General features: G+C 45.0%; 1 long non-coding RNA gene across 1 annotated transcript; it reads right to left on the reverse strand.

The window, feature by feature from the left end:
• Nucleotides 1-1,793: 1,793 nt before the first annotated feature.
• Nucleotides 1,794-2,420, reverse strand: LOC143413440 (uncharacterized). Its single transcript, XR_013094042.1, has 3 exons — nt 2,264-2,420; nt 2,044-2,183; nt 1,794-1,963 (listed from the first exon to the last, which is right to left on the reverse strand). It is a non-coding gene; the product is annotated as an uncharacterized LOC143413440 (long non-coding RNA).
• Nucleotides 2,421-20,548: the final 18,128 nt, after the last annotated feature.

Genomic DNA, 20,548 nt, shown 5'->3' on the forward strand with positions numbered 1-20,548 from the left:
TTTGTATCACATTTTTTGTCTTTAACTTCAGCTACTCTGTAAACACAAATGTAATGCAGTGGGCAAATATCTATCGTACAAATGATCTTATTTTACCCGCAAACAACAAACAAACACAAAAACAACCTTGAAATGATTCTCACATATCTGGTTCGATACGTGGTCAGGTGCAACGTGCGTCAGGCAGCAGTTTGGAGGCCGTGGTGGTCCAGTCCGTTTAAGGTTGTGTAGACTGAATGTCGCCTCACTGGTAGTGAAGGAGCCTGAGCTCAACCACGAGGTTGAGAGATGCTGGCGAGATGTAGTCAGGTTCACTTCAACACAGCGCTCTGGAACTAGCCTCCTGGACTGGGGACTAGACTAGACAGCTCCTGTTGGGCTTGATTAGCCAGTGACAGGTTCTGTTGAGCTGAGATGAGTTCAGCTCTGGAAGTTGACGCAAAAACTCTGGTGTGGAAGGAGTCAGGTGAGGCTGTAGCACAAGACTTTCAGATGGCCACAAAGTGATGTAGGGTGGAGATCTTAATACCACGTGCCAAAGTGGTACAGTGCAGCTCCACAAACTCTATTCCCTCATGAGTCAATTATCTAAGTAATAGTGTTACATCCTGCATATGTTCTGGATACTGTGGATCACCTGAAAAAGAAAACCTCAAATCAGAAGAACTTGATCTTCATTTAGCCTGAAAAAAGAGTGTGTTGCTCTAAGAGGGGGGGAAAAAAGTAAAAATAGGACATCTGTGAAGAAACGCTGTGTGGCAGGATCGGAGCCAAATGCAGGACTCGCACACACAAAGGGATGAACTGGGCAGCTTTATTACACTGTGCAAACACTCAAAAAATAAACTCACGAAACACAAACTTGAAACTGGCTGGGGTGACTGGAGTCTTTGATGAGCCTCCCCGCTTTCCTCAGGCACCACTTCCTGTAGATGTCCTGGCTCATGCTGAATCTCTTCAGTCTCCTGAGAAAGAAGAGGCGCTGCTGCGCCTTCTTCACTGTTTTGTTTGGGTGTCCTGACCACGTAAGATCCTCAGCCAGATGTACCCCAAGGAAACGAAAGCTGCTCACTCTCTCCACAGCAGCTCCGTTGATGGTGATGGGGGTGTGTACTTCTCTACTCCTCTGCAAGTCCACCATCAACTCCTTTGTCTTTGCGTCGTTGAGGGTGAGATGGTTGTCTCGACACCAGTGGGTCAGGGCGTGCGTTCACCTTCCTGAAGCACCTCCGCACATCCTCCTCAGACACAGTGTGCGCACTGACGTCATCCGCGGTGCGCACACTGTCCGGTCTCGTGGTGTTCGCTGTGTCGAATCTAGCGTAGAATACGTTTAGATCCTCACACAGAGAGGCCGTGGTCTGCGGTGTGCTGGGTTTCCCTCCAAAGTCTGCGATTGTGTCCCTGCCACATACTCCGAGGGTTGTCAAACTGTTGCTCCACCCTGTCCCTGTACTCACGTTTGGCTGCTTTGATCGTCTTCCAGAGTTGGTAATGTGCGTGTTTGTTGTCCGATGTGTTCGCGGAGGCAAAGGCGGTGCTCCGTGCCGCCATTGCCGTGCGAACATCTCTGTTAATCCAGGGTTTTTGATTTGGGAAGGATTTAACTGTTCTGGTTGAAACGACATCTTCCACGCATTTCCTGATAAATCCGCAGACTGAGTCTGTGTACTCATCAATGTCCCTAGCAGCCACGTGAAACATTTCCCAGTCCGCGTGATCAAAACAGTCCCGCAGCGTAGACTCCGATTGGTCCGTCCAACAGTGCACCTGTCATGAACCGAAGTTCCGAGCGCAGGCAGGACCCAGTAGCAGAACACACACACTAGGGTAGGAGCGAATAAAGAAAGTAATTTTTATTGCAACTAAAGGTGTCCCGTGAGGGTAGCCTGAAAAACAATGTATGGAACCAGAAGAAACCGAGGGACCGCGCAGGGAACGCCGAGAGCGGGGCTGTGAGAGGCTGTAAAACAAAAAGAGAGACAGATTACTGGGGTGCGGAAAAAAGGCAGCATACGAGGGAAGGTGGAGTGTGCGTCTCACGGTGATAGCCAGGCCGAGTGAACCAGAGGGGGGTGGAGCTCCAAAAGGGGTCGAGACGGCGAAGCTGATGGTGAACCAAATCTCAGGCGGACAGGTGGACAGGCAGGTGGCTCGAAAACAAAAACACGCCGAGTTGTGATCTGGGTACACAGGGAAAAAACAGTGTTAGGTCCGATGGAGAGTTTGTCATAAGAGTTCTTTTCCCGCAGGCGTACGTTACCGCTGAGAGGCGACTACGGACTGGCGTGGAGCAGCAGGTAGGGCAGGATTAAATAGTCCACCTGGTGATCGCCTGGGATGGGATGCAGGTGTGGGGTTAGCAGCCACGCTCGTGGGCGTGGACATCCCAGCAGCACCCCGGACGCCGGGCCGCGGACCATGACAGCACCGCCCTCCGGGTTGGAGCTTCCTGTTTCAGCTTCTGCCTGTAGGCAGGCAGGAGCAGGATGGAGTGGTGATCTGATTGGCCGAATGAGGTGCGGGGGAGGGCTTTGTACGCATCCTAGAAGGAGGTGTAGCAGTGGTCAAGTAGCCGGATGCACGTTTGCATAATCACACCAGCTGTTGTTGATCATGAAACACACACCACCGCCTCTGCTTTTCCCAGTAAGATCCTGTGACCTGTCCGCACGGTACACAGAGAACCCCGGTAGTTGTATTGCGGAGTCCGGTACCTTGTCCGATAGCCACGTTTCTGTGAGGCAGATCACGCAGCAGTCCGGCATCTCTCGCTGGATTGAGATCCGTGCCAGAAGCTCGCACAGCTTGTTCTCCAGAGACTGCACATTAGCCAGTAATAAACTGGGGAGCGGTGGTCTGTTAGTGCGCCGTCTCAGTCGAAACAGAATGCCGGATCTTCTCCCTCTGTGTCGGCGTTTGCAGCCGCCAGGTGCCCAGATCAAAGGCGTCTCAGGTGAGATGAATGGGGGGCTGAAAACAGAGGGTCCGTGGTGCAAAACTTGAAGTCTGGAAAGTGATGGGAAAGTCCATCGCTTATGTCCAGTAAGGTTTGTTGGTCGTACACAAGAAGAAATGTGCTACTCGTGAAAAAATAAAGTAAAATTAAACACAAAAACCATCTGTTGCTTGGGGGAGCTCGCAACGAGGTTGCAATACTCGGCACCACAATGAGACAGGGAGGAAGCCAAACTGCATACACTGAACACAGGACAAGGAACTATCAAAATAAAACAGGAAACATGAGACATTCACAAAGACGCAGACTTGACACTGACATGCACGAACATAGAGACAAGCGTGACTCGACAGGAAACGAGGCACACCGGGACTATACACAGGCTAACATAAACACTGAGGGAGGGAGAACTGAGATCACCAAGAACCAAAGAGATAAAGATAACCATGAATAACAACAAATTACCCGGTGATCGTGGTTCAGGGGCTTGGGAAGTTCATCTGCAACCAGAAGGTTGCCGGTTTGATCCCACAGCTCTCTCTGTCCTGGTCGTTGTGTTCTTGGGCAAGACACTTCACCCTACTGCCTACTGGTGTTGGCCAGAGGGGCCGATGGTGCAATATGGCAGCCTCGCTTCTGTCAGTCTGTCCCAGGGCAGCTGTGGCTACAACTGCACCAGTGTGTGAATGAATAGTGGAATTGTTTTGGTTTTTTTTGCCTGTCCCGTTTGGCTCTTTTGCCATCAGAATTGTTGTCTAAAGGCAAAGAAAGATGCCCAACGGATTTACTTTACCAAATTGACCATCCCAGCCTTGCCGTAATGGTCCATTTGATTCACCTTTTATTGTTCATTTTATTTTCACTTACTGAATACGGGACAGACTTGACTGGGGGAAAGAAGGGGAGAAAGAAAGAGGGAAAGAGAAACAGCTGAGAAGAGGGACGGGGGAGAAGGGCAAAAACCAAAAACCAACAGAATGAGCAGAAAAAAAAAGAAAAAGAAAAAAAAATGCATATATCGATCACCTGGATCACCTGCTGAGAAAGAAAAAAGAAAACAAGCAGAAGAGAACAAGAGTAATAGAATAAACAACATCACAATGATATATGGGAATATGAGAGTAAATACTAAATGTTAAACATTATTGTGCAGCACATAAGATCAACAGAACACAGTGTGCTTTGAGGTAGGAGCCAAAAAGGGTGTAGTTTGTGTGTGTGATCACCCGTGTGTACACCTGTGAGCATGGACGCGCTTGTTTTGTTTTTTTTAAAAGGTTCCTTCATGTAATGATCTGCCAGAGGGTGTGGGGGGGGGGGGGGCACAGCCCCGTCCTCCAGGGCATGAAGCAGGTATGGAGGAGATCAAAACTCCAGACATCCAGAGGCCCCCAGAACACAAGAGACCAAGGAAGACCAACAGAGGGGCAGCCGCGCCACTGTCCCAGAAAGAGCTGAGGAGAGTCCCAGATGAGGGCTCACTCAGCAGCCGCGGAGCAGAAGCCAGGGGGGGTTGCAGTGACGCGCCCGTGAGCTCCGCCGGCAGCCAGCTGTGCCTGAGTGACCGAGCCCCAGGCCGAGAGGCCGGGGGCACCCCACCTCCAAAGTGGCCCGAGCGAGCCCCAGGCTCCAGGCCCCGATAAGCGGCCGCCAAGGAGTGAGCCGGTGTGTACCTGGGCGCCCATCCCCGGACACAAAGAACCACCAACGCACCGATGTCTGAGGGAGTCCACCACTGGCAGGGGAAGTGGTGGTGGGGGGAGATAGGCCTCCAAACCTTGGAGGGCCTGAGGTGTCCCCAGAGAGGTGGCGTCTGATACCCAACCTGACATATAGACACAGACATACAGGCACACACAGACACAAACATCCATTCCCCCCCTCATGCTCTCATATGCACTTACTCCACACTCAACCAACGTGGAGACAGCCATAAAGAGACGCTGTACACACGATCACACTCCCCAAGCGTACTCTACAAACCGGGTCTAGGTACCCTTGCCCCTGGAGGGGGGAACTGCACCCAGACCCAGGTGGTGTTACCCTTTTCCCTGCGGTGGGGGGAGGCAGACCGCCCCGACTCCGCAGCAGCAGGGAGGCCCCACACTCCAGACCGCAGTTGGACGGCCAACTCCTCCTCCTAGCCCCCCCGCTCCAGCAGGCCGCAGAGAACGGGGGTGAGAGAAGACTCCAAACCTCCCTCCACCCGCTCATTGTAGTGTTGATGCATGTGTGTTCTAAGGTGCATTTAAAACCCAGGAGGGCATGGAGCTACCTGCCAGAGAGCAGCAGGTAAGCGCATGGTCCCTCCTGCTAGCCCTAAATGTCTACGTGTATTTAAAATTGAGAGGTGGGTTAACGACGCCAGGGGTGGGGTGTGCACCCTGATGCTACTTTGGATTCCGTGTATCGTGCCCACCCCCAAGATCCTATATGTATGTGTAATGAGAGTGTGAGTAATGTGAATGTCTAAGTTGTGGGATAAAATTGAGGCAGAGGCAGCCAGAAGGGGACGGGGGGGGTAGCCTCCTCTGCACCCTGGTGACATACCCCTACTCCAAGGTCCTGCATGTGTGGGTGGTTGTGGTGGAGCGGGAAGAGGGAGGCAGCTGGAGATGGGGAGGGAAGGAAGGGAGGGGCAAGTGACCCCTCCCTGGGGCCAGCTCCCCTGTTGACCCCAGTAGGCACCCCCATACTCCGCGACCCGCCAGGGAAAGGGGGCCCAGGCCCATCCAGACCGGGGCCCAGTGCAGCAGTGCCTCCCGGCCCCACAGAGCCCGGGACAGTCCACCCAACCCCACCACAGAGAAAACTGCACCCACCCCACCGTCCACTCATCTTCCAGACTACATAAGACAAAAAACACCCAGGCTGAGATCTTCCTCCACCTCTCCTGTATCTCCCCCTCCTGCAGAGAGAGCTCCTGAATAGTGGAATTGGAAAGCGCTTTCGGTGCCTAGAAAAACGCTAAATAAATGCAATCCATTATTATTATTAAATAAAGATTATTGAATCAAAAACATAAACACTGTGTCACCAGCAGAGATGGGCAGTAATCTGATTTTTTTTTTTAAGTAAGGAGTAAAGTAAGGTGAAGTTTGCTCTCATTCTTCTCTCTCTGTCAAATACAGCAGCTGGACTTTTAGCTGCAGTTTGTGTATTTGTTAAACTGATAGAAACGTTGCATTTGAAACTGCTACGTAAAAATATTACTCCCTTAATGCTCCTCGCTCCTCTTTTGTAGCGCTAGCTAGATGCCAAAGTAGCGCAACTGTAATTTATGGACAATTGCAGTCGTTAAATATCGATAAATACAAACACCGTCCCACTTTAACCCCTGACTTTGGCACAAGGCTTTGCCTCGCTCATCTCTTTTTACCTGGTGATTAATGCATGTCTTTCATGTGTTAGTGTTTAGACTCAAACCCGTTCGATGTTTGAAGGCCCACAGTGACGTGTAATAATAATTAGCCTCGAATTAAAAGTAACGAGCCTGTTTTGAAAATGTAGAGAATAGAAAGTGCCTGGTTAAAGAGTTAGTTCATCACAGCACAAAAACAGCTTTAGTAAAGGTTACAAATGATCTTCTTATGGCCTCTGACAGTGGACTCATCTCTGTGCTTGTCCTGCTAGACCTCAGTGCAGCGTTCGATACTGTCGACCATAATATCATAGCAACCATTCGCGCTCACATTCACATCTATGGGCAATTTGGATTAATCCAATTAACCTCACAAGCTGCATGTCTTTGGGAGGAAGCCGGAGTACCCGGAGGGAACCCACGCAAACACAGGCAGAACATGCAAACTCCACACAGAAAGACCCCGGCCTGATGGTGGAACTCAGGACCTTCTTGCTGTGCGGCAACTGTGCTAACCACCGTGCTAACCGTTTGAATCATATCTATCTAATAGACAAATTTGTGTGTGAGGAGGACCCCCTATTTACATGAACAAACTGGACAGAGGTTAATTGTGGAGGACCATTCGCGTTTACACTAAACACACTTCCCTTACCCATTATCATTCGAAGACATAGCATACATTTGCTGCCCTTAAACACAGGGCTCTGGATAAGTAGAAGATGGATGGACATTATTCGTCATGTCATTGCGACTTGGGCATCAATGATCAGCCTGAAAAATCCTAGAATCAGCTGTGATGAAGTAGTGCACACAGTTCAGTATCACAGAGAGAACAAACAGGGGGATCCGTGTTGGGCACAGAACACCCTTCTATTCTTTAGAAATGCAATAGAAGCTTTATCCAAATGTCACCAAGCTTTTTTTGTCCCCACAAAGCCATTGTGCTGTTTGCACAGTGTTATCCTCTGCTCTCCCACGAGCCTCTGGGGCCTCGTCTTGACCACCTGGCAGGGGTTCCTATGTTCCAGGTGACCTTCTCCAGTCAGCACGCCGTCCAGACCGGGGAATGAGTGATTTACTTCTTTTTTATCTTGATATCCTTAAAGCCATGACTGTTTCGATGTATATGAGGCCAGTTGATGCAGCCCTGATGGAAACAAGTCGTGCACCTGTGTGTCTTTGAAGATAAATCTGCTTTTATTCCAGCACTGTCACGTGTTTATACTTCTTTTCATGCAGACCTTTAAAAGCATGTAATCTCACCTCCAGATCTGTTTTAGTCCACTGATATCTGACAGGGAAAAACAAGCAGTGTGACACGCTAGGTGAGGATCAAAGACTCCTTCACTTTAGAGAGAAAGGAAAAAATGTGGAAGCTGAGCTGGAATGTTAAAAAAGCAATATCAGCATATAGTAACTCAGTTTCCCAAACTCTCACTCCGATGTTTTCCCCACAATATTAGGACTCTGCTCCCTCAGCACAGTTATGGATGTACCGCGAGGTCTGTTTGCATCGTAGCCTGGAGCCCTCTCCTGCTAACGCTCTCAGTGGATTTATCATAGACACACCAGGCTGTTTGAAGACTGTAAACCAGGGCTGAGCTTTTATGTCATGCAAAGCAGGAGCGCCAAGTGTAATCACACAGTTTATGATTAGTATACTAAACACTCTTTAAATTCACACATTTGACCCACTTAGTGTATAATTTCACAGAGCAAGAAGCAAGATTTTCCAAAAGGTGTTTTCACCAAAATGCCCCTCACATGGTTTGACTGAGTGAGCAAAGATATTGTTGTTGCTGTTTGTTTTGCTTGGTTCATACAGGAAAACAGCAATCACTGGGCTGGAAGAACTGCATCAGTCCCTGCTATGCACTAATGGCTCCTGCAGCAGGCTTATATTACACAGCGTAATTACTAACAGGGTGGAAGGTGGCCACCACAACTCATGATGTGACGTTTACCCCGGTTTGTCCCTTTAAGTGTGATTTTTGCTCTTTGGTGAATCTCAGTCAGGTCAAAAGTGCAAAGCCAACGCAGGCTCCTTTGGGCCACCATGCTGGTCCTACCTGGACACATATAATAATAATAATAATAATAATAATAATAAATTTTATTTATGAGCGCCTTTCAAGTCACCCAAGGACACTTTACAATAGGATAAAACACCTAGTAAAACAATGGCAGAATAAGAACAATAAAATAAAAGCACAAGATAAAATGAACAAACAGTGGATTCACAGTGAATATGCAGATTTGAACAGATGAGTTTTGAGCTGGGATTTAAACTGGGGGAGAGAACCAATATTTCTTATTTCAGGGGGCAGAGAGTTCCACAGCCTGGGAGCAGAGCAGCTGAAAGCTCTGCTTCCCATGGTGGTGAGGCGGAAGGTACAGTAAGCTGGATAGAAGAAGAAGAACGAAGTGAACGGGCAGAACAAGTGGTGGTTAACAGGTCAGAAAGGTAAGAAGGAGCGAGGTTATGAATGGCCTTGAAGGTGAGCAGAAGAAGTTTGAAAATTATCCGGAATTTCACATGTGCTAAGAATGGTATGAAGGCATAATGAAATTAATACTTAACCGCTATTTATTTTTTTTATTGTATTATAGGGGGGTCTTTACAATATTAAGTGCCCTGAGGTGACTGTAATTTGGTGCCATGTAAATCAAATTGAATTGAACTATTACTTGGAGTGGGAGGAGCTACTGAATGTGTCTGCAGGTGCTGCAGCTCCTCTTATATGACGGGCATGTTTGTACCTTGTTCTTTAACAAATTCCTCTCGAGATTTAATCAGATCAACATGATCGGTGCTCACTTTAATTTCCAGGCCTTGGCGCTGCTAGATTGAAAAGTGTTTCCTGAATACCTCCTATAGTGGACAGGATGTAACTTAGCTGTGCAAACAGCCAGTTAGACTCCAGATATCCATGTGACTGCAGGAAACGCCTCCATCATGCCCCAACATACAGGAAGGTGTGAGTGACCTGTTATTGCTGCTTGCTGCTTTATTTTTGTGACTCAGTTGCAGAAAAAATGACCAACAGGAAGTAAATTTGGTCAACAGACTATATGTAAAATTATCCACGATCATGAGAAATGAGTGGAACGAGTGACGGGTCCAAACAAGTCATGATATGAAAGGTCTGCTTTTTACCAACTGATGTCACACTGACACTGTTGGTGACGTAGACCTGGATGTAGATGTGGACGAGCTTCCACTTCACAACCATGAGCTTTGTGTAATAATGTAACTATATTCAAGAATAACGTCGTCCTCACAAAGCGCAGTCCTGTTCGTTACACACAGTGTTTATGTGTTTGTCCTCTGTTCATTCTAATGAGTGTGTGCAGCTGCAGTCTGAAGCTTGTCCCCTCTTCACTAAAACATAAACGCCACACTGATTTGCATCTCCACTAAAACCCTTTGATGGTTTTCCCAGCACAGTGGGATGTAATCAAATGCATAGTGAGAGATTTTGAGTAGTGATGCAATGCATCATGGTCCCATCTTGTTTGACAACGTTCCTCTCTCTGTTTGACAAACCTGGGGTGTTTCCAGCGTTCCAGCTCTACTTTGGTGCTTTATACAGTGGGGCAAAAAAGTATTTAGTCAGCCACCGATTGTGCAAGTTCCCCCACCTAAAATGATGACAGAGGTCAGTAATTTGCACCAGAGGTACACTTCAACTGTGAGAGACAGAATGTGAAAAAAAAATCCATGAATCCACATGGTAGGATTTATAAAGAATTTGTTAGGTTTTGTATTGTTGATTGTCATTTATGTTTAGAAATATTTAACCATATATGCTTAGAGGTGTATAATCAATTGTGTACTGATAGACTGTGTGATCTTTAGCAGGCTACAAAGGCTTGGTGTGTATTCCACACTAGAATGCACACCTACATCCTGTGAGCATGGGAAGAGGTCGTACCTTGTCTTATTGTTTTATGGTAGGATTAACGTAGCTACGTCTGTTCTAGTCTAAGTGCTTTTTGTATAGATGAACTGCTGGACTTCCTCACCATGTTATCTAGGGTGAACCATCTAGGGTGAGGGGAAGACTACTCTCTTCCTGACCAAGGATGTTTGCTTTTGTGCTTTCATGTTAAATGACCCTTTGATCAGCAGTACACCACACACACACACACACACACACACACACACACACACACACACACACACACACACACACACAGGAAAGGTACTCTTTGTGTGTAGGTAGACATAATATGTTAATGACCCTATGCATATTCATGCAACCACAATAAAAGAAGTGCTATGGGGAACCTGGCTGAGAGTCTGACGGAGGTCAAGTGGTGGAACGACACTTGGCTCCAGGCAGGTCTCCCTCATGCATGAGTAAACCAGAGAACTTTGCCTAATTCGTGTCTTGCTCGCTGTGTAGTTATATTGTCCTCAACGTTCCAGTGAATAGGTTCAAGCTACAAACCTATCAGAATTTATTCGTAAATCAGGGTGGAAAATAAGTATTTGGTCAATAACAAAAATACAACTCAATACTTTGTAACATAACCTTTGTTGGCAATAACAGAGGTCAAACGTTTACTATAGGTCTTTACCAGGTTTGCACACACAGTAGCTGGTATTTTGGCCCATTCCTCCATGCAGATCTTCTCGAGAGCAGTGATGTTTTGGGGCTGTCGCCGAGCAACACGGACTTTCAACTCCCGCCACAGATTTTCTATGGGGTTGAGGTCTGGAGACTGGCTAGGCCACTCCAGGACTTTCAAATGCTTCTTACGGAGCCACTCCTTTGTTGCCTGGGCGGTGTGTTTTGGATCATTGTCATGTTGGAAGACCCAGCCTCGTTTCATCTTCAAAGTTCTCACTGATGGAAGGAGGTTTTGGCTCAAAATCTCACGATACATGGCCCCATTCATTCTGTCCTTAACACGATCAGTCGTCCTGTCCCCTTGGCAGAAAAACAGCCCCATAGCATGATGTTTCCACCCCCATGCTTCACAGTAGGTATGGTGTTCTTGGGATGCAACTCAGTATTCTTCGTCCTCCAAACACGACGAGTTGAGTTTATACCAAAAAGTTCTACTTTGGTTTCATCTGACCACATGACATTCTCCCAATCCTCTGCTGTATCATCCATGTGCTCTCTGGCAAACTTCAGACGGGCCTGCACATGCACTGGCTTCAGCAGCGGAACACGTCTGGCACTGCGGGATTTGATTCCCTGCCGTTGTAGTGTGTTACTGATGGTGACCTTTGTTACTTTGGTCCCAGCTCTCTGCAGGTCATTCACCAGGTCCCCCCGTGTGGTTCTGGGATCTTTGCTCACCGTTCTCATGATCATTTTGACCCCACGGGATGAGATCTTGCGTGGAGCCCCAGATCGAGGGAGATTATCAGTGGTCTTGTATGTCTTCCATTTTCTGATGATTGCTCCCACAGTTGATTTTTTCACACCAAGCTGCTTGCCTATTGTAGATTCACTCTTCCCAGTCTGGTGCAGGTCTACAATACTTTTCCTGGTGTCCTTCGAAAGCTCTTTGGTCTTGGCCATGGCGGAGTTTGGAGTCTGACTGTTTGAGGCTGTGGACAGGTGTCTTTTATACAGATGATGAGTTCAAACAGGTGCCATTCATACAGGTAACGAGTGGGGGACAGAAAAGCTTCTTACAGAAGACGTTACAGGTCTGTGAGAGCCAGAGATTTTCCTTGTTTGAGGTGACCAAATACTTATTTTCCACCCTGATTTACGAATAAATTCTTTACAAATCCTACCATGTGGATTCATGGATTTTTTTTTCACATTCTGTCTCTCACAGTTGAAGTGTACCTCTGGTGCAAATTACTGACCTCTGTCATCATTTTAAGTGGGGGAACTTGCACAATCGGTGGCTGACTAAATACTTTTTTGCCCCACTGTATGCAACATGTGATGACCTGAGTAAATGATTCTCACTCTGAAAAGGATTTGATATGAACAACACTCATAGATAACAGGAAGTGAGCACACAGTTAGCCAGAGAAATGCATTCACAGGCTGAGTAATGATAGATGCACACTGACGGGAGTGGAAGCAGCTACCATCAGACAAGATGTGAAACAGTAGCTTTGTGATTTTTTGACAGGCTGGACTTTGATGTTTAAGTCGAGACGCTCCGTTATGTTCGCTCTTGGATTGTCAGTAATTAGACCAAACGTGTTGTTGTTCCTGTGCGACTGAGCTACACGGAAGCTGCCCACGTTTAATTCCCACTGTGAGCTGGGACATTGCTCTGTTGTTATGTTAGCTGTGTTAATGTGGTCCAGTACCACTGTTGGAAATTACATTTATATGTAATCATTCCAATGATTTACATCTAATTTACACCACACTGTCCACCGCTCAACCTCCCGCTTTTACAAATAACTCCAGGCTCATCCTAACGGTGCGTTCACACCGAACGCGATAGACATGACCAAAAAGCGCCAGACGCCCCTAGCTGGTGGCGTGCACATTCGCACCTCGACGCGCGTCCAACGTGAATTGGTCGACGGAAATGTGGGAGGAAATAGTGCCAGACGGTATGTTTGCAAGATGGCAGCTGTCGAGCTAGCGCTTGAAGAGAGAGTCTCCCTTTTCTATTTACTTTGGAGAGCAGAGCAGCGGCGTTAAGGACGTCCTCGCCGTACCTGGGTCCATCAGGTCCTCCAGAAGCATGAGCAGTTTGGTGAGTTTCACCATTTGCTCCAGGAGCTGCACCTGGATGACGGCTGCTTTCAGCGGTACCACCGTCTGTCCCTCGCCCAGTTTGAGGACCTGCTGTCTCGCGTTGGTCCCGGCATCGCCCACCTAGACACCAACTACAGGCGCTCAATCCCACCTGCAGAGCGCCTGTCCATCTGCCTGAGGTTAGTAAAAGTGTTTAATAGGGGTGCAACGATACACAAACTTCACGGTTCGGTTCGGTTCGATACATTGGTGTCACGGTTCGATATTTTTTCAATACAAAAAAAATGTTCATGCCTTTTTAATTTGTTATTTATTAAAATTATAAATATATATTTTAACTCAAAAGTACAGTTTTTAAATTTAACCCTAACCCTTGTGCGCGTTTTTTATTTTGACAGCGAATGCGCACCTGCGGACCACTTATGTGCAGCCCTGGTTATTTAGCTCGTCATATTGCAGCCACAGAAATTCTTTTGTCCATGAAACCATAATGCTGCACTTTCTTTGTGCCTTATAGTCTGATTTGTCATAACTTCTCCGTTTTGTGGTAAGCTTTTCTTTGGCTGTCACTTCTTCACCCTGACCTGTCTTATTTGGCTCAGCAAATAAGACAGAACTAAAATATATATCCTGCTGCTTTTACACGCGCACTCACATAACGCTCAGCGATTCTCTGCGCGATCAACCTCTCACATGTTTAAGCTGCGGGAGATTTCACTTGTCATGTTTGCATAGTAAGCTAACGATTGATAAGACGATGTCAGAGGAATTGGTGCACAAATTATCATCACTCACCAATCAGTACTGTCGCTCTCTATACACAGTTTGTGTGATTGCAAAGTGAAAGCAAAAAACAAGCGCAAATTCAAACGCGATTTCAATATGTCACATATTGACAGTGGCTCACCGATGCCAATGACATAATTACCCAGCTACATTTCTGAAAGAATGCAAAAGCATTGACATATATTTTTCCTTCCTACGATAGCCCGACGGGCAGGGCAGAGATAGATTTTGGTAGCCCGACTGGAAAAATCTCTAGCCATCGTTTATACACTGCTGATATGGATGTGCTATGCTATCAATGAATGCTGTCGGTGTTTACTGAAAGAAAACTGAAATCTAACCAGATTCTTACTCTGGATGGCATTACCTTGGCCTCCAGTAACGCTGTGAGGAACCTTGGAGTCATGTTTGACCAGGACATGTCCTTCAACGCACATATTAAACAAATATGTAAGACTGCTTTCTTCCATTTGTGCAACATCTCTAAAGTTAGAAATATCCTGTCTCAGAGTGAGGCTGAAAAACTAGTTCATGCATTTATTACTTCCAGGCTGGACGACTGTAATTCATTATTATCAGGATGTCCAAAAAACTCGCTGAAAAGCCTTCAGCTAATCCAAAATGCTGCAGCAAGAGTCCTGACAGGGACTAGAAAGAGAGAGCAGATTTCTCCTGTTTTGGCTTCCCTTCATTGGCTTCCTGTTAAATCCACAATACTTAAGGTCTTAAATAATCAGGACCCATCTTATCTTAATGACTTTGTAGTACCATATTACCCTATTAGAGCACTTCGCTCTCGCTCTGCAGACCTACTTGTTGTTCCTAGAGTATTAAAAAGTAGAATGGGAGGCAGAGCCTTCAGTTTTCAGACCCCTCTTCTGTGGAACCAGCTTCCAGTTTGGATTCGGGACACAGACACTATCTCTACTTTCAAGATTAGGCTTCAAACTTTCCTTTTTGCTAAAGCATATAGTTAGGGCTGGACCAGGTGACCCTGAATCCTCCCTTAGTTATGCTGCAATAGACGTAGGCTGCCGGGGATTCCCATTCCCACTTTGCCAAAACAATGTACTTTGCCAAAACAATGTCGGACTCTGTAGTTTTCTCTGGTCCCCTCCCCAATCAGACCAGGAGTGACATGTTTATCCGCATGTTCTCCTTAAATTGCTGGCTGTCTGAGTGGTGTCCCAGAAACGATGTGGGCTTCATAGATAATTGGCAAACCTTCTGGAGGAAACCTGGTCTTGTTAGGAGAGACGGCATCCATCCCACTTTGGATGGAGCAGCTCTCATTTCTAGAAATATGGACAAATTTATTAAACCCCCCAAAATATGACTATCCAGAGTTGGGACCAGGAAGCAGAGTTGCAGTCTTACACGCCTCTCTGCAGCTTCTCTCCTCCTGCTACCCCCCCAAAAACCCATCTCCATAGAGACTGTGTCAGCTTCCAAAAAGACAAAAAACAAACTAAAAACCAGCAACAAACAACTTAAACATAAACAATTACAAAGAAAGAACAATACAGTATCCACATCTGAACCAAAGAGTAAAACAGTGAAATGTGGATTATTAAATATTAGGTCTCTCTCCTCCAAGTCTCTGTTAGTACATGACTTAATAATTGATCAACAAATTGATTTACTCTGCCTTACAGAAACCTGGTTGCAGCAGGATGATTATGTTAGTTTAAATGAATCAACACCCCCGAGTCATTCTAACTACCAGAAATCTTGAAGCACAGGCCGAGGGGGCGGTGTGGCAGCAATTTTTCACACCAGCCTATTAATTAATGAAAGACCAAGACAGACTTTTAATTCATTTGAAAGCCTGATGCTTAGCCTCGTCCACCCCAGCTGTGAAACTCAGAAACCAGTCTTACTTGTTATCATCTATCGTCCACCTGGGCCTTACACAGAGTTTCTGTCTGATTTCTCAGACTTTTTATCTAATTTAGTTCTGAGCTCAGATAAAATAATTATTGTGGGTGATTTTAACATCCATGTAGATGCTAAAAATGACAGCCTCAACATGGCATTTAATCTGTTATTAGAATCAATTGGCTTCTCTCAAAATGTAAAAGAACCCACCCACCACTTTAATCACACTCTAGATCTTGTTTTAACATATGGCATAGAAACTGAACATTTAACAGTGTTTCCTGAAAACCCTCTCCTGTCTGATCATTTCCTGATAACATTTACTTTTACAATAATTGATTACACAGCGGTGAAGAGTAGACTTTATCAAAGTAGATGTCTTTCTGAAAGTGCTGTAACTAAGTTTAAGACTATAATCCACCCACTGTTATCATCTCCAATGCCCTGTACCAACACAGAGCAGAGCAGCTATCTGAACGCTACCCCAACAGAGGTCGATTATCTTGTTAATAATTTCACCTCCTCACTACATATGACTCTGGATACTGTAGCTCCTGTGAAAACTAAGGCCTCAAATCAGAAGTACCTGACTCCGTGGTATAATTCTCAAACACGTACCCTAAAGCAGATGACTCGTAATCTGGAGAGGAAATGGCGTGTCACAAATCTAGAGGATCATCATTTAGCCTGGAGAAATAGTTTGCTGCTTTATAAGAAAGCCCTCCGCAAAGCCAGAACATCTTACTATTCATCACTGATTGAAATAAATAAGAATAACCCCAGGTTTCTCTTCAGCACTGTAGCCAGGCTGACAAAAAGTCAGAGCTCTTTTGAGCCAACAATCCCTTTAACGTTAACTAGTAATGACTTCATGAACTTCTTCACAAATAAAATTTTTATCATTAGAGAAAAAATTACCAATAATCCGTCCCATCCTGGCAACAAACTGTTCCAACTTCTGCAATCTGGTAGAAGGTTCCGCATCTTCCGGGCAAGGACAGAGAGACTCAAGAGGAGCTTCTATCCCCAAGCCATCCGTGCCCTAAACACACACACCCGCCCTCTCACATCATCTATAATTGACTGAGACAGGACTCTTCCAGACACTAAACCAAGGCACAATGTACATTTCAATTCCTTTAATTTTAAATATGTTTATATTGTCTATCCTGTAAAATAGTCAGATATCTATTCATATTAATGTACAGAATTCACCTGCTTGCTGCTACTACTGCACATTCACCCAGTGTATATACTATATGTGTGTATATATATATATATATATATATAATGTTCTCCCTCTACGCCCCCCCCCCCCCAATTTTTGCACATGTCGAGGAGCGTGTCAGGCTACATTTCACTGTGTGTTATACTTGTATAACTATGCATGTGACAAATAATAAAGAACCTTGAACCTTGAACCTTGAATCATCCCACAGATGTAATATTATCTACAGCTACTCTTAGTACCATTGATGTTAAGTTAGACTCTTTTTCTCTAATTGATCTTTCTGAGTTAACTTCAATAATTACTTCCTCCAAACCATCAACCTGTCTTTTAGACCCCATTCCTACAAAACTGCTCAAAGAAGTCCTGCCATTAATTAATGCTTCGATCTTAAATATGATCAACCTATCTCTAATGATCGGCTATGTACCACAGGCCTTCAAGCTGGCTGTAGTTAAACCTTTACTCAAAAAGCATCTCTAGACCCAGCAGTCTTAGCTAATTATAGGCCAATCTCCAACCTTCCTTTCATATCAAAAATCCTTGAAAGAGTATTTGTCAAACAGCTAACAGATCATCTGCAGAGGAATGGTTTATTTGAAGAGTTTCAGTCAGGTTTCAGAGCTCAGCACAGCACAGAAACAGCTTTAGTGAAGGTTACAAATGATCTTCTTATGGCCTCTGACAGTGGACTCATCTCTGTGCTTGTCCTGCTAGACCTCAGTGCAGCGTTCGATACTGTCGACCATAATATCCTATTAGAGCGATTAGAACATGCTGTAGGTATTACAGGTACTGCACTGCAGTGGTTTGTATCATATCTATCTAATAGACTCCAATTTGTGCATGTAAATGGAGAGTCCTCTTCACACACTGAGGTTAATTATGGAGTTCCACAGGGTTCAGTGCTAGGACCAATTCTGTTTACATTATACATGCTTCCCTTAGGCAGTATCATTAGAAGACATAGCATACATTTACACTGCTATGCTGATGACACCCAGCTCTATCTGTCCATGAAGCCAGATAACACACACCAATGAGTTAAACTGCTGGGATGTCTTAAAGACATAAAGACCTGGATGGCCGCTAACTTTCTGCTTCTTAATTCAGATCAAACTGAGGTTATTGTACTCGGCCCTGAAAATCTTAGAAATATGGTATCTAACCAGATTCTTACTCTGGATGGCATTACCTTGGCCTCCAGTAACGCTGTGAGGAATCTTGGAGTCATTTTTGACCAGGACATGTCCTTCAACGCACATATTAAACAAATATGTAAGACTGCTTTCTTCCATTTGCGCAACATCTCTAAAATTAGAAATATCCTGTCTCAGAGTGACGCTGAGAAACTAGTTCATGCATTTATTACTTCCAGGCTGGACGACTGTAATTCATTATTATCAGGATGTCCAAAAAACTCGCTGAAAAGCCTTCAGCTAATCCAAAATGCTGCAGCAAGAGTCCTGACAGGGACTAGAAAGAGAGAGCATATTTCTCCTGTTTTGGCTTCCCTTCATTGGCTTCCTGTTAAATCCAGAATTGAATTCAAAATCCTGCTCCTCACATACAAGGTCTTAAATATTCAGGCCCCATCTTATCTTAATGACCTTGTAGTACCATATCAGCCTATTAGAGCACTTGGCTCTCGCTCTGCAGGCCTACTTGTTGTTCCTAGAGTATTTAAAAGTAGAATGGGAGGCAGAGCCTTCAGTTTTCAGGCCCCTCTTCTGTGGAACCAGCTTCCAGTTTGGATTCAGGAGACAGACACTATCTCTACTTTTAAGATTAGGCTTAAAACTTTCCTTTTTGCTAAAGCATATAGTTAGGGCTGGACCAGGTGACCCTGAATCCTCCCTTAGTTATGCTGCAATAGATGTAGGCTGCCAGGGGATTCCCATGATGCATTGAGTTTTTCCTATCCAGTCACCTTTCTCACTCACTATGTATTAATAGACCTCTCTGCATTGAATCATATCTGTTATTAACCTCTGTCTCTCTTCCACAGCATGTCTTTTATCCTGTCTTCCTTCTCTCACCCCAACCGGTCGCAGCAGATGGCCCCGCCCCTCCCTGAGCCTGGTTCTGCCGGAGGTTTCTTCCTGTTAAAAGGGAGTTTTTCCTTCCCACTGTCGCCAAAGTGCTTGCTCATAGGGGGGTCATATGATTGTTGGGTTTTTCTCTGTATCTATGAAGCGCCTTGAGGCGACTTTTGTTGTGATTTGGCGCTATATAAATAAAATTGAATTGAATTGAATTGATGCATTGAGTTTTTCCTTTCCAGTCACCTTTCTCACTCACTATGTGTTAACAGACCTCTCTGCATTGAATCATATCTGTTATTAACCTCTGTCTCTCTTCCACAGCATGTCTTTATCCTGTCTTCCTTCTCTCACCCCAACCAATCACAGCAGATGGCTCCGCCCCTCCCTGAGCCTGGTTCTGCCAGAGGATTCTTCCTGTTAAAAGGGAGATTTTCCTTCCCACTGTCGCCAAAGTGCTGCTCATAGGGGGTCATATGATTGTTGGTTTTTTCTCTGTATCTATGAAGCGCCTTGAGGCGACTTTTGTTGTGATTTGGCGCTATATAAATAAAATTGAATTGAATTGAATTGGTACGGAGACGACTGTGTATAATATTTCTAGTAATACTCGAAAGGTGTCATCAAGTCCCGATTTAATTCGATTTATGGTGTTATCAGTGTTTGAATGATAGCATGGCTGTGGTGTCTATCAGCGTATGCTCTCAGTGTTTGCTGATATCAAACTGTGGTATGAGGACCACTGTGGGGTAATCTTTGTAGTGATACTCAGAAGGTCTATCTCATAAAGTCCTTTTTTTTTTTTATTTAGACCTGGTTTAATTCTGAGATAGTTGAATATTTGTATATAATCCCTGCAGCTGTCAGACTCTATAACAGGGGTCACCAGCCTTTCTTAAAACTGATAAGGGAGATAAGGGAGAAGTTGGTGAGGGAGAAGTTCATGGCCCACTTCTCGGCGGAGGGAGCAGCGTCTTGGCAAACAAAAGAACAGCCTGTTTGAAGACCCAGTGACTTCCCCACAACGGCCCTGAGCCAACCACAAACCTCTAAAGAGCGTTCCTGCCTTTTTAAAACATATTCTTAATAAATGGATCTCTACTCCAAAATAAACTAACCTCTCTTTATGCTCTTAAATAATTGGTCTTCACTATGTTTCTATATAGTAGTATATTCTTTCATTAGTATAATATGAAATTAATTCTACATGTGTCAAGCTGTGTGCCAATATTTGCTGTGTAGTAGAACTGAGACATTAGTCATTATACAACATTTATTTGAAATAATATTAAAATTCTCAAACAGAAATACATTAAACATAAATACAGATCCTTCTCAAAAAATTAGCATAGTGTGATAAAGTTCATTATTTTCTGTAATGTACTGATAAACATTAGACTTTCATATATTTTAGATTCATTACACACAACTGAAGTAGTTCAAGCCTTTCATTGTTTTAATATTGATGATTTTGGCATACAGCTCATGAAAACCCAAAATTCCTATCTCAAAAAATTTGCATGTCATGAAAAGGTTCTCTAAACGAGCTATTAACCTAACCATCTGAATCAACGAACTCTAAACACCTGCAAACGA

This window comes from Maylandia zebra, linkage group LG2 (genome assembly GCF_041146795.1).
Source record: "Maylandia zebra isolate NMK-2024a linkage group LG2, Mzebra_GT3a, whole genome shotgun sequence".
Classification (NCBI taxonomy): domain Eukaryota; kingdom Metazoa; phylum Chordata; class Actinopteri; order Cichliformes; family Cichlidae; genus Maylandia; species Maylandia zebra.